The sequence below is a fragment of the Phascolarctos cinereus genome, unplaced genomic scaffold (assembly GCF_003287225.1).
Source record: "Phascolarctos cinereus isolate Bilbo 61053 unplaced genomic scaffold, phaCin_HiC Scaffold_5;HRSCAF=322, whole genome shotgun sequence".
In the NCBI taxonomy this organism is placed as follows: Eukaryota; Metazoa; Chordata; class Mammalia; order Diprotodontia; family Phascolarctidae; genus Phascolarctos; species Phascolarctos cinereus.
Window position 1 is genome coordinate 240,751,560 of NW_027555958.1, and position 12,724 is coordinate 240,764,283.

At 39.8% G+C, this 12,724-nt stretch overlaps 2 pseudogenes; one reads left to right on the plus strand and one right to left on the minus strand.

The window, feature by feature from the left end:
* The first annotated feature begins 386 nt into the window (after positions 1-386).
* Positions 387-701, plus strand: LOC110217169 (large ribosomal subunit protein eL42-like; annotated as a pseudogene).
* A 6,527-nt stretch (positions 702-7,228) lies between these two features.
* Positions 7,229-7,802, minus strand: LOC110217167 (jupiter microtubule associated homolog 2 pseudogene; annotated as a pseudogene).
* Between the last annotated feature and the right edge of the window lie 4,922 nt (positions 7,803-12,724).

Genomic DNA, 12,724 nt, shown 5'->3' on the forward strand with positions numbered 1-12,724 from the left:
AAAGAGTTTAAAAGGGTCCCAAGACCAAAAAATGTTATAGAAAGGAGAAAGAGTACAGGCTTTGGCATCAGATCTGGGTTAGAGTTCGAGCTTTGTCACTTATTACCTGTATGACCATCAGACAAATTGCTTCAGCCTCTCCCTGTAACCTCAGACCTCTAAGTTCCACTTTAGCTCTGACATACATGGAAACATTCAGTTAAACTACCAGGGGCTTTTTAAGGACAGGCTTCAGTTAATTTCTGAAATGGAATTCAGGAGGATTAAAAGAAATTCTAAAAATGACAAGTCAGTTTAAAAAAATAGATATACATAGGGATCTTGGGAAATTTGCCTTTAAAAACTGTCCTGAGCCTCCCGGTACCGACGACACCCTTGCCGCCACCATGCTGAACATCCCTAAAACCTACAAAATTACTGTAAGAAGCTTGGCAAGTGCCAGCCTCCCTAAGTAACACAGTATAAAAGAGACAAGGAGTTGCTGTACACTTAAGGGAAAAAGTGTTAGAATTACAAGAGTGCCTATGGTGATCAAACAATGCCAATTTTCTGAAGAAAGGCCAAGGCCACAAAGATTGTACGGAGGCTCAAGTGTTTTGGGGCCCAAATGCAGATCTATTAGGACGTTAGCCATCAAGAAATGTAAGCATTGTGAAATGGGACAAGAACAGAAGAGAAAGGGCCAAGAAATCCAGTTCTAAGCATCTTTTTTTCACAATAAAAGCCATTAAAATGTTTACGCTTAATGTTACTTACATAACACTTTTAAAAATTAATTTTAAACTTAAATACTAAAACAAACATACAATAAGAAAAGAAAAAGAAACATATTGCAAACTTATATACTAAAACAAATATAAAATAAGAAAAGAAAGGCATTGCCATGTGTACAACAAAATGTAAGAGAGGATTCAAAACATACAGCAGTAAATTTCTATTTCAAGAAAGCGTATGTAATAAATACTACATATCGTGTTCAAAGCTGTCTATTTTTCTTTACTTACTTGTAATTTTTATTTTGTTTTCTACTGTGTACTTTTTACTTTGTTCTTTTTTCCCCCTTCCTCCCCCCAAAAGGCTACAATTAAGCACAGATGGATATATTATATATGTGTATGTATGTATGTGTGTATATATGTATGCATATATATGTATATATACCTAGATGGATATATTTATATATACACACACACATATACATAAATATCTATATACATTTGCATACACATGTACATACATACATAGACCTATATGGACATATATACATACACATACACATATATACATACACTTACATACACATACATATACTTAGATACCTAAAAATCATGTTCATATACAGACACATACATTCATATGCCTCTATGTAAGATTGTACTATACTTGCTTGTCCTCTGTTTCTTTGAGGATGGATATCTTCCTTGATATCCTAGTCTTTCCATATTTTTCTAAGCCCACCAATTCATCATTTCCAACTCCACAGCAATTTCCAACCTTATATTGTTTAGTTATTTTAAATAGTCTAAAACAATATTGATTAATATGGCTGATATGTAGTGTAGTATCCCTATTTTTCTCTTGATTAAATCTGTTTTAGTTTGAACTTTGTCTGAGATCATGATTACTATCCCTGCTTTTTTTTCTAATAAATTCTACTCCTGGTCTTTATTTTGTTTGCATGCATCTCCTTTTCTTATCCCTCCTGACTCCTCTACTTTATTGCTATACACTACCTTGCTCTCCTATTACTTAATCTACCCCCCTCCAAAGATCCATTCCTTATCCTCTCTCCCCACCCCTTCCCCTTATCCTCGTTTCTATCTGAATTTAGCAGATTTTTATAGCCTTCCAAATGTATATGTTAGGGGCAGCAAGGTGCGGGAGTGGATAGAGTACCGGCCCTGGAGTCAGGAGGACCCAAGCTCAAATCAGGCCTCAGATGTATGATACTCACTGGTGGTATGACCCTGGTCAAGTCACTTAATCCTGATTGCCTCACCAAAAAACAAACAAAGAAAGCCCCAAATATATATGTTATTCCCTCTTTCTTCCATTCCCGTTAATCTAGACACCCTTCTATAACCCCCCTTATCCTATTCCCATACCCTCTTATTTCTTTATAAATTTAGAAGACTTTTATTCCCTTCTAAGTGTATATATTCTCTCTTTATCCCAGATCTGGTGTAAGGTCCCCTCTAAAAATTCCTCCCTTATCCTCTTCCCTCTCCCTATTCCCTTTGCCTTCTTTCTTTCTGAATTTTATATACATTGTTCCCTCTTTAACTCCTTCCTGATGAGAGTAGGGTTCCAGAACTACCAGCCCTTCCCCCCCCATTTAATTCCTCTGTATCAGTTCTTCTCACACCTCATTTGTATAAAATATTTACTCTCTTTACCTTTTCCTAGATGGTATTACTTTTTAGGATCACATCATACTCAGCTCTACCCCAATCTTTCTTTCAAACTATCCAATTACTAATTACAATCTTAGACTTACAGTTTACATTTCCTCATATAAAAAGTAAACAGTTCTTCTATGAATTCATTTTGGGCAGGTGACCATTTGATATTACTCTTTGGATTAGGAGAGACATTTTTTCCTTCAGTATCTTCCTCTGAAGATGAACCCCAGTCTTCTCTATTCCCATAGTTACTTTCTATGGTTGGGTTCCTTCTCCTTTGCCTGCTTGTGGTGGGTTTTTTTTTATTTGTTTTTATTTTAATAGCAACTTACTTTAATCATCTCTAGCCCTGTGGCCTCAGGTCCTCCTTCAGGTGTCCCCTCTGGCCTAGAACCTAAACCAAGATCCCTACCTTCCTGTAAGTGTCCACACAGCCAGTGGTGTTGCCCCACTGTTTCTGCACTCACTGTGAGTATGCCCAGGGCCCCATCTAAACACCACATCTGGGCCTGACATCTGCTATAAGCAGAAGTTCCCTCAATTTTACCCTGCTCAGACATCAGACTCCCCTCTCTCACCTGTGGCTCCAAAAAGCTGTAGTGTAAGTCTTGGCAGATGGGTTAAACCAAGTTAAAGAAGACAAACCTCTTGGTGAGTTAGGGATATGTCTACCCCAAGCATGTTTAGACTCTCCCTGGTGGAATGGGTGGATGAGAACAATTTTTTCCAACAGCCATGAAGGCAGCTGAAATAGGCACTGTAGAACACTTGGAGCTTGGATCAAAAAAGGCTTCACTGTATCCCTGGCATCACCAGTCATCTTGGTTTTTTGTCTTGCCGCTAGACTTTGATAATTCTGGAAAAGAGAGTGAAGCTGATGACTTTGTACAACTGTGCCTCACTTAAATCCAATTCACCAACAAATCAAGACCCCATGATGTCATTGGTCCTCTTAAAAAAAAATTGAGTAAGAGTTGGGACTTGGGCTCAGAAAGACTGGACTTTGAATCCTGCCTCAGGCTCAGTACTAGCTATGTGAACCTGGGCAAGTCACTTAATCTTTCACAGTCTTAGTTTCTTAGTCTGCAAAATGGGAATTATAACAGCACCTCCTTCACTGGCTTATGAAGATCAAATGAGATAACATTAAGTGCAGTGCTTTGAAAACCCTTAAGTGTTACATAAATGCTAGCTATTTAACTTTGATCTAGCTAGCAGTTAGCTAGTAGGGAAATGTATGGAGGGGGAGTTACTAGCTAGCTAGTACCTTTAATCAGATACTGAATCTGATTTGAATAGGATTCACACAGATGTGTGCTAATGAATCTTAAGTCAAAATCTTTTGTCCTTCAGAAAGTCCAACTGAGGAATTTGGTGAGGGAGGAGGGGAAGGATAAGGATTGACTTCAAGTAGTATTATAAAAATCAGTTACTGGTTGCCTACATGCCCAGGCAAACTGGGAATGGGTAATAGGGATATACAATAATAAAGATAAAGACAGCTTGTATTCTTGTCTTAATGTAGAGAGTTTAGTCATATTGGCATTTTGCAAATCAGTAGTGAATTATTTCAAAGTAGTATGTTAATGAAATGGCTATTTCCCTCTGGCAGTTGGGTCAAGAAATCCTCTATGGACAACTACTTAATAGTGGCTGAAATGCCTGGTCATTAAAGGGCCTGGGTTGATGAAAAATATAAATTCTGTACCTGCATTTTAGGGGCAAATTTGCCAGATACAAGTTTATTTACCCTAACATTATTCTAAATCCCAGCCTTTATAGTGTAGAGAGAGAAAAGTCCAAACTGACATGAGGAAGCCCTTATAGGAATCTTGAAAGAGAAAAATCACAAAATTAAAATAGTTTGGGGTTAACATTCTACTTAAACAAATAGAATAGTCACTTCATAACTACTCCTTTCCTTCCTGGTCCACTTCCCTCAAGAACTGAATCCTTTCTGAATGAGAAAAAGGGTGCTTCCTTAGGTAAGTAGGATTTTAGCAAGATAAAAGGTATCTTTGTCTTAAATTTGGTTTCTACCCTTCCCCCATACATTTCCCTAAGAAAAGCCCTGGCTTTTTTTTTTTGCCAAAGGGAAAAGACCGGAAAGAGTTTTAGGCTGGAAGAAATGTTATTTAATATTTTCAGTTTAACTAAATCTTAGGTTTTTAATATGCTGCCACACTTGTTAATTGAGAGAACTACTGATGATTTTAATTATGTGATAAAGGGTGATAGGAATGACATCTATTTAAAAAAGATGACCAGTAATAGAGAATACCTGCATAGAGGTGACTGATTCTGTTTCATATAGTAATTTGGGTTGTCATGTTTACTAACTGCTTAAGTTCCATGAGGGCAGAATAACTTCTGTCTTAAACTTTGTATCTCTCCCCAGTGCCAAGTAGTGTTCTTCACACAGGAGGTGCTTAATAAATGCTTGAATTGAACTTTTAAAAGGAGAAAATTATCCTAAAGAATTGAGAGGCAGCTTGGTGTAGACAGAATCAAAAGTTGGTCTTGAAGCCAAGAAGAGGTATGTTCAAGAACTACCTCTGACATATACTAGCTGTATGACCCTGGGCAAGTCACTTAACTTCTTGGTGGTCTTGGCAACTCTATAAAACTTTAAGCTGCAGAGAAATGTCTGACCTTGGTCAGAGGGAATTGTTAGAGAGAATTCCTCATATCAAGGAAATCATGGGTCTGGTCCTTACCTTAAAAAATTGTTTTCTTTGACATTTATATGCTCAAGTTTGCCTGGCTTAACTCATAATATATTTTATGTTAACAAGTATAGAAACTCTTAGTTGCAAATCTTTTAAATATGACTGAGCTCGAAGCAGAGGCCACCGCTTGAATTTCATGGAAGACTCATACTTGTTGAAACACTGTGGTACAGTGGAGAATGACAGGACCTGAGTTTGAATCTGGGATCTGCTACTTCCACAGCAAATCACATTCTTCATCTGTAAAATGAGGCTTTGACATAGATGACAGATGAGGGCCAGCTCTATGATCCTAGGATTGCCGAGCCTTTGATCACCATCTGCTGGCAATGAACCAAATAACATAAATTCTGGAGAATTAAGGGCCAAGGAGTAGCTAGGTGGTTCAGTGGTTATAGCTCTCAGCCTGGAGTCAAGAAGACTCAGCTTCCTGAGTTTAAATCTGGCCTCAGATACTTACCAGCTATGTGACTGTGTGCAAGCCACTTAACCCTGTTTGCCTCAGTTTCCTCATCTGTCAAAAGACCAGAGAAAGGAAATGGCAAACCATCCTAGTATCTTTGCCAAGAAAACTCCAAACGGATCACAAAGAGTTGGACACAAGTGAAAAATAACTGAACAAAGATAGAGTGCTAAAACCACAAAGATTACTATGAAGTAACTTGCATATGATTATAGTTGTTACATACAATGAACACCTGTAACTAGGGTGAGACAATGAGAACTTTGTTCTAGGCTCCTCTCAGCATGGTGTGTTTCTCTCCTATTTTCTCCCACCACTGAATGGCCAGCATGTCCTGGTCCCCTTTAATGCTAGTGCCTTCCTTCTTTGATTATTTCTGATTTATTCTATATTTATTTCATTTGTACATAGTTGTTTGCACGTTTTCTCCCCAGTGGATTATGAAGCCCCATGAGGCGACTACTTTTGCTTTTCTTTTTATCCCATCTTTAGCACAGTGCTTGGGTGCCTAGTAAATGCTTAGTAATTTGACTTGTTGACAAGACTACAGCTGCTACCAATTCCTGAGACAAGCACCCCATCAGCCCCACTCCCCCACCATTAGAAAAGAACTGTGGTTTATGAAAGTAGTACATTCACACCACTGGTGAACTGCAGAGGCAAAGGCATTTAAGGCTTATGAGAATGGTAGGGAGAAACTATTCACTTTAAAAATCAGTAAATAAGAGATCCAACTTACTCTCTTATGTAAGGCAGGCCTTTTGATATAAGATCAGGCTTCTAGCTGACAGAAGGTAAAGATGGCCCTGGAAGATCTGGGTGCAAAAATCTGCCATTAAGCGTAGGTCTACAAACAAGGGAAAAGGAAAATTGGTTTGACTCATAAGCACCAATACCCCTTTCAAGTTGCACCTTAGTGAGTCTTTCCCTGGCTTTTGTGAGGAAAAGGTCAAAAAGCCTATAGGATGTCTGTAGAACAATGCATCGTGGAGGCAAACGTAAAAGGACACAGATTTGACACCCGTTTTCTCAGATATTAGTAGTGCCCCCAGAAAAGGTAAAGGTCCTATATCATCACTTTATAACGTAAGGACTCTGTGAGCTAAACGATCTATTATCCTTCTGAAACACAGATTGTATCCCTTTACCAAACAAGGTAGGGGGAGCATTCCTCTAGCAGCTGTCCAACACATCATTCACATGAGTTTTTAGTCTCCTAGTGACACTGTCAATGGCTACTGCTGCAGGACCAATCCTAGATGTACATTTGCCCACCAAAACACAGATGTTCCTAGTACCCATGAAGATCCTGCTCTTTCCCCATTTTCTTTCACTTCATCAAAGACTCTCTCATATTTGGAACTAATTCTTGGATGCAAACCTGGGGAATTCCTTATTGTTCCCATGAGATTTGTTTTCTGTATTGCCTGAAAGGCTATGTGTCCGCTGGTCCTGCGTAGCCCTAGCTGTTTCTAGAAGACAAGTTTGAACAATGAGTTCCATGAAAATCTTCACACGTAAATCATCAACCCCTCCCCTCCCCACCCCATCCTAACTCATACTAATTAGAAACTATAAACCTTGACCCCCTAACAGAAGAGTTTCTAGTCTGAAGATGTTGATATTAGTTTCCTTTAGTAGAAAGAGATGCTGGATTTGCCACCTGGTGGGTTGAGGACTTTGTTGTGTGAGCGAGGCCTGGGGCCCAACCTGGGCTCAGGTTGTCAATCTTGAGTTTAGACTCAGTTTCCTTTGCTCATTCTTCTTTTCCTTTGTCACATTCCTCATCATGTTCTTCTCTTGAAGATTGTGTATTCTCTGTAGCTTTGAGTTGCAATTTTGTGTCCTCACCTTCACTTAAGACAATGTGATCCTTGGGCTTGTTTGGGTGTACTAAGGGTGCAGTAATGGTGACTGTAGGCCCAAAGATGTCACTGGTCTTCCCACCAGGGGGATTCAAATGATATTGAGCCTGCACAGGAGTAGGCTCTTCAAAGATAGCACTTCCTTTGGCTCCTGGAGGATTTGACCTTTTGAGTGTATTCTGAGGTTCCTCAGATGCTCCAAAGATATTAGATGCCATTCTATTTGGTCTACTTGAAGGAATAACTTCTTCTGGAGTTCCAAAGAGATTGCTTGAGTCTCCTCCGGGGGTTTCATTACCCTGGATCTTGGCTTGCCTCCCTCGTTCTCCTGCCCCTGGAACATGGTGACGGGGGATAGGGCGGTGGCAGGGTGGTGGTGGCAGCCACAGCAGCTGTGGTGCTTCTTTCCCACACAACACCTTTCAAAGGGTAATGTCCAGGAATACTATCAATGCTGGCTGATGTTGATGTAGATGAGTGGGCTTTCTCTAGCTCCATAGCAGCATCCCTAGCATCCCTTGCAGCAGTGTCCTGGGGTCTCCACCCATGGGAGCCATCCTAGGATCTCTTTCTCCCCTACAAGGAATAGTGTTCTAGGAACTCTTTCCCATCCTCTACCGCCTACAGGTCTGGTTTCCTGAGGTCAGAGATCCCTTCCTTGGTTTCTCCCTGCCCAAGTGGCCAGAATTCCCAGGGAAAGCTTAGATGATTAATACATTGGTTCCACAAAATCTTTTAATGAAAGTGGTATTGTTGAGTCATCTCAGTTGTGTCTGACTCTTCATGACCCCATTTGGGGTTTTCTTGGCAAAGATACTAGAATGGTTTGCCATTTCCATCTCCAGTCATTTTATAGATGAGAAACTGAGACAAATATGGTCAAATGACTTACCCAGGGTCACACAGCTAGTAAGTGTCTGAGGCCAGATTTGAACTCAGGAAGATGAGTCTTCCTGATTCCAAGCCCAGTGCTCTATCCACTGTGTCACCTAGCTGCCATTAATGAAGGTAATGGTTAGCAAAACATGGAATGTGTGTATGTATTTTACTTTTATCTTACTTTAACATACTGGCTTATATGTTTTTTGGTAAGGATTCTTGGTCTCTTTTTCCCCACTTGTCATTTGAATATCTCTAGTAAGGCATTTGTCTTTAATCAATCTGTCAATCAACAAGTATTTCTTAAATGCCTACTATATGTCAGACACTGTACCAGGCACAAATACAAGCAAATAGTGCCTACAAACAAGGAGCTGAATGGGAGAGAATATATAATGAACAAATACAAATACATACCAAGGAGTTAAATACAAAGTAGTTTCAGAAGGAGGGCACTAGAAATTGTTGGGTTTGGGTAGAAATCAGAATAAGCTATATGCAGAAGATGGCCCTAGAGCTGTGTCTTATAGAAGGAACTCTAAATTAGAAATGGAGGGGATGTCCATCAATTGAGGAATGGCTGAACAAGTTGTAGCATATGAATGTAATGGAATACTATTGTTCCATAAGAAATGATGAGCAGGCAGACTTCAGAAAAACCTTGAAAGACTTACATGAACTGATGCAAAATGAAGTGAGCAGAACCAGGAGAACATTGTATACAGCAAGAGCAATAATATTCGATGATCAGCTACGAGAGACTTAGTTCTTCTCAGCAATACTATGACCCAAGACAATTCCAAAAGATTCGTGATGGAAAATGCTGTCCACATCCAGAGAAAGAACTATGGAGTCTGAATACAGATCAAAGCATGCTATTTTCACTTTTTGTTTGTTTGTTTTTTTCTTTCTCATGGTTTTTCCCTTTTGTTCTAGTTCTTCTTGCACAACACGACTAATGAGGAAATATGGGGTTTTTTTGTTTTTTGTGAAGCAATTGGGGTTAAGTGACTTGCCCAGAGTCACACAGCTAATGAGTGTTCTATATCTGAGGCTGGATTTGAACTTAGGTCCTCCTAGGGCCAGTGCTGTATCCACTGCACCACCTATCTGCCCCTGGAAATATATTAAACATGATTGTACATGTATAACCTGTATCAACTCAACATCTTACAAAAATGAATGTTGGGAATTATCTTTACATGTAATTGGGAAAAAATTAAATGCTATTAAGGGCAACAACAACAAAAAAGAGAGGAACTCTGAGGCAGGAAGGAGTGAGTACATTTCAGACATAGAAGATGGTCAGTAAAAAAGTCCTTTCCAGGTGAAGAGAATGGTCAACTATCAAATACAGCAGAGAGGTTAAAAAAAGATGAGGATGAAAAGGGGGCTATTAGACATGCTGACCTCTGGAAAAAAAGTATAGTCCAAACCCTGGCATTTGAAACCATCCACATTCTAGTTATATTCTTTATTCCAACCAAATTTGACTACTTTGTAGCCCTCTTTTTCATATTTCCCTCTCCAGTCTCCATGTCTCTGTCCCTGACATCCTCATGCCTGAAATGGACACTCCTCCTCCAACCTTTCCCTATTTCTTCCTTCAAAGTCCAACTCAATGTCTACCTCCATCTAAAGCCTTGCTTAAACACCACCAACTGGTGACACTTTCTATTGCTCTAGATTTAATTCTAGACAACATTCATCAAACACCTATTATATTTAGCCTCTTTATCTAAACTTGCCTTTTCCCCTCTCCTTTGTACAACATTTAAGTGTCTACCAACTATATCTTTTGCCAACTACAATCCTAGGTGCTAGAGATGATAAATGGTTACTGTCCTTTGGTCTCAGAGAGTACCATAATGATGTCACTATGGTGGGATCAAGGTGTAGTGTGTCCACCTGTGGCTAATCAGACCAATACAAGCTCAGAAGGCTCTACCACAGGCTGGGCACAAATAGTCTGTATGAACATATGGAGTGGAGATGTCTCTAAATGTGCACATCTCACTTTTTTTTTTGAGCTATTGCAATTCTGCTTTGCTTATAAAGTTCCTTCTTTGATGCAGGCACACCATGCTTGGCAACCCTGTGCCTGTGTCACCCATGACTCACAACTGATTCCAAAGTTCTTCAGAAAAACATTGAGAGTGAGCTTGTATCTCCTCTTCTGACCTCCATGTGAGTGCTTGCCTTATATGAGTTCTCTGTAAAAGAGTCTTTTAGGAAAACATATTTTTGGCATTTGAATGACATGGCCATACTCTCTGTGCTATAGTTTGCATGTCTGGCATCATCTATGTGTACATACCTGGAAAGTATGCTGCCAAGGTAAGTGAACTTATCCACAGCATTCAGAATTTCTCCATTTGTTTTAATTGATGGTTTCACATATGCCTGGTGTGGTATTGGCTGGTAGAGAATCTCTATTTTCTTGGTGTTGTAAGGCCAAAATTAGCACAAGCAGCAGAGAATCAATCCACACTTTGTTGCATCTCAGCTTCAAAGATTGCCTCGAATGCACAATCACCTGTGAACAAAAAGTTGTGCACCAACTCTCAGTCCACTTTAGTCTTGGCTTGTACCCTTTTCAAGTTAAGTAATTTACCATCAGTGCAGTAGCTGACCTTAATGCCGATTTTGCCCTTATTGAAGGACTCTGACAACATCACTGAAAACATCTTGCTAAAAATCATAAGAGTAAGTACAGAAGCCTGCTTCACTCCATTGGTGACTGGGAAGGCACAAAAGTATCTCCAGTACCCATGCATCATGAAACTGACATATAATGCCAATGAACTGCTCTAAGCAATCAAAATTTGCCATTATTTCCAAAAACCTTCATAACTTCAAACCTGATTAGTTCTCTCATTGTAAAAGTTATTCCCTTTTCAGGTCTACTGGATTTCATGTTATTCATAAGCATGCATACATTCCATATACTGATAGGGAGTGTGAATCACCTTCACAAAAGTTTTTATACATTTTTTGTGTTTCAGCCACAGAGTGGGAATCCTACCTGCAGCAGGCAGAGTAGGGTTGGGTGAAGCAGACAATTTTTAGGGCACCTTTTCTAGCCCCTTCTTCATGTTGGGAGATGAGCAGTGTGGTCCTTTAAAAAGGCTAATCAGTGGGGCAGGTAGGTGGTGCAGTGGATAGAGCACTGGCCCTGGATTCAGGAGGACCTGAGTTCAAATCCAGACTCAGACACATAACACTTACTGGCTGTGTGACCCTGGGCAAGTCACTTAACCCCATTGCCTGGCCAAAAAATAAAAAAAATAAAAATAAGAAAGCTGATCAGAAATTTGGAACCATGCCCAAGGGGCTATAAAATTGTGCATACATTTTGATCGAACAACACCACTTCTGGGTCTGTATCCCAGAGAGATCATACAAATGGGAAAAGGACCCACACGTACAAAAATATTCATAGCCGCTCTTTTTGTGGTGGCAAAGAATTGAGAGGATGCCCATCAATTGAGGAATGGCTGAACAAGTTGTAGCATATGAATGTAATGGAATACTATTGTTCCATAAGAAATGATGAGCAGGCAGACTTCAGAAAAACCTTGAAAGACTTACATGAACTGATGCAAAATGAAGTGAGCAGAACCAGGAGAACATTGTATACAGTAATAGCAATGTTATGCAATGACCAACTTTGAAAAGACTTAGCCCTTCTCAGCAATGCAATGATCTAAGACAATTCCAAAAGATTCATCCTGGAAAGTGCTATTCACATCCAGAGAGAGAACTCTGGAGTCTGAATGCAGACCAAAGCATACTGTTTTCTCTCTTTCTCTCTTTTTCTTTCTTGTAGTTTTTTCTTTTAGTTTTGATTCTTTTTTACAACAAGACTAATGTGGAAATATGTTTTTTAAAAAAAGGTTGCTCAGGCACCCAGTGCCAAATCCCACTGCATCAGTCCAGTGAGAAGACAACTCCATGGCCTGGGCTGTGCAGCGTTGTGACTACAGCTCCCAGTGTATCCACACCTGTTGATCTGTCACTTGCCACTTGCTACAGGACTTTAAGGTAGGTAAACATGGTAAAATGGTATAGGTGATATCTTTCGACTTTTGCATAAATTAGATTTAAGTTAGGCAGGGTTGCATGAAATCTTCGGCCTCTCTCCTCCAGAATCATCAGCATCCAGCGGCAAGACAAAAATCAAAATGACCAGCAATGGCTCAGGATGCAGTGGATGGCCTTAGCATCTTCAATGTCTAACCAAACTCTAAATGTTCCAAAGCACTTGCTTTAGCCACCTGCATGGCCATTGGAACAAATTGCTCTCATCCACCCGTTTCTGGGAGAAGTCTTCACATGGTTTGGGTGGACACTCCCCTAACTCACTGATGGGTTTGAGACCCCTCA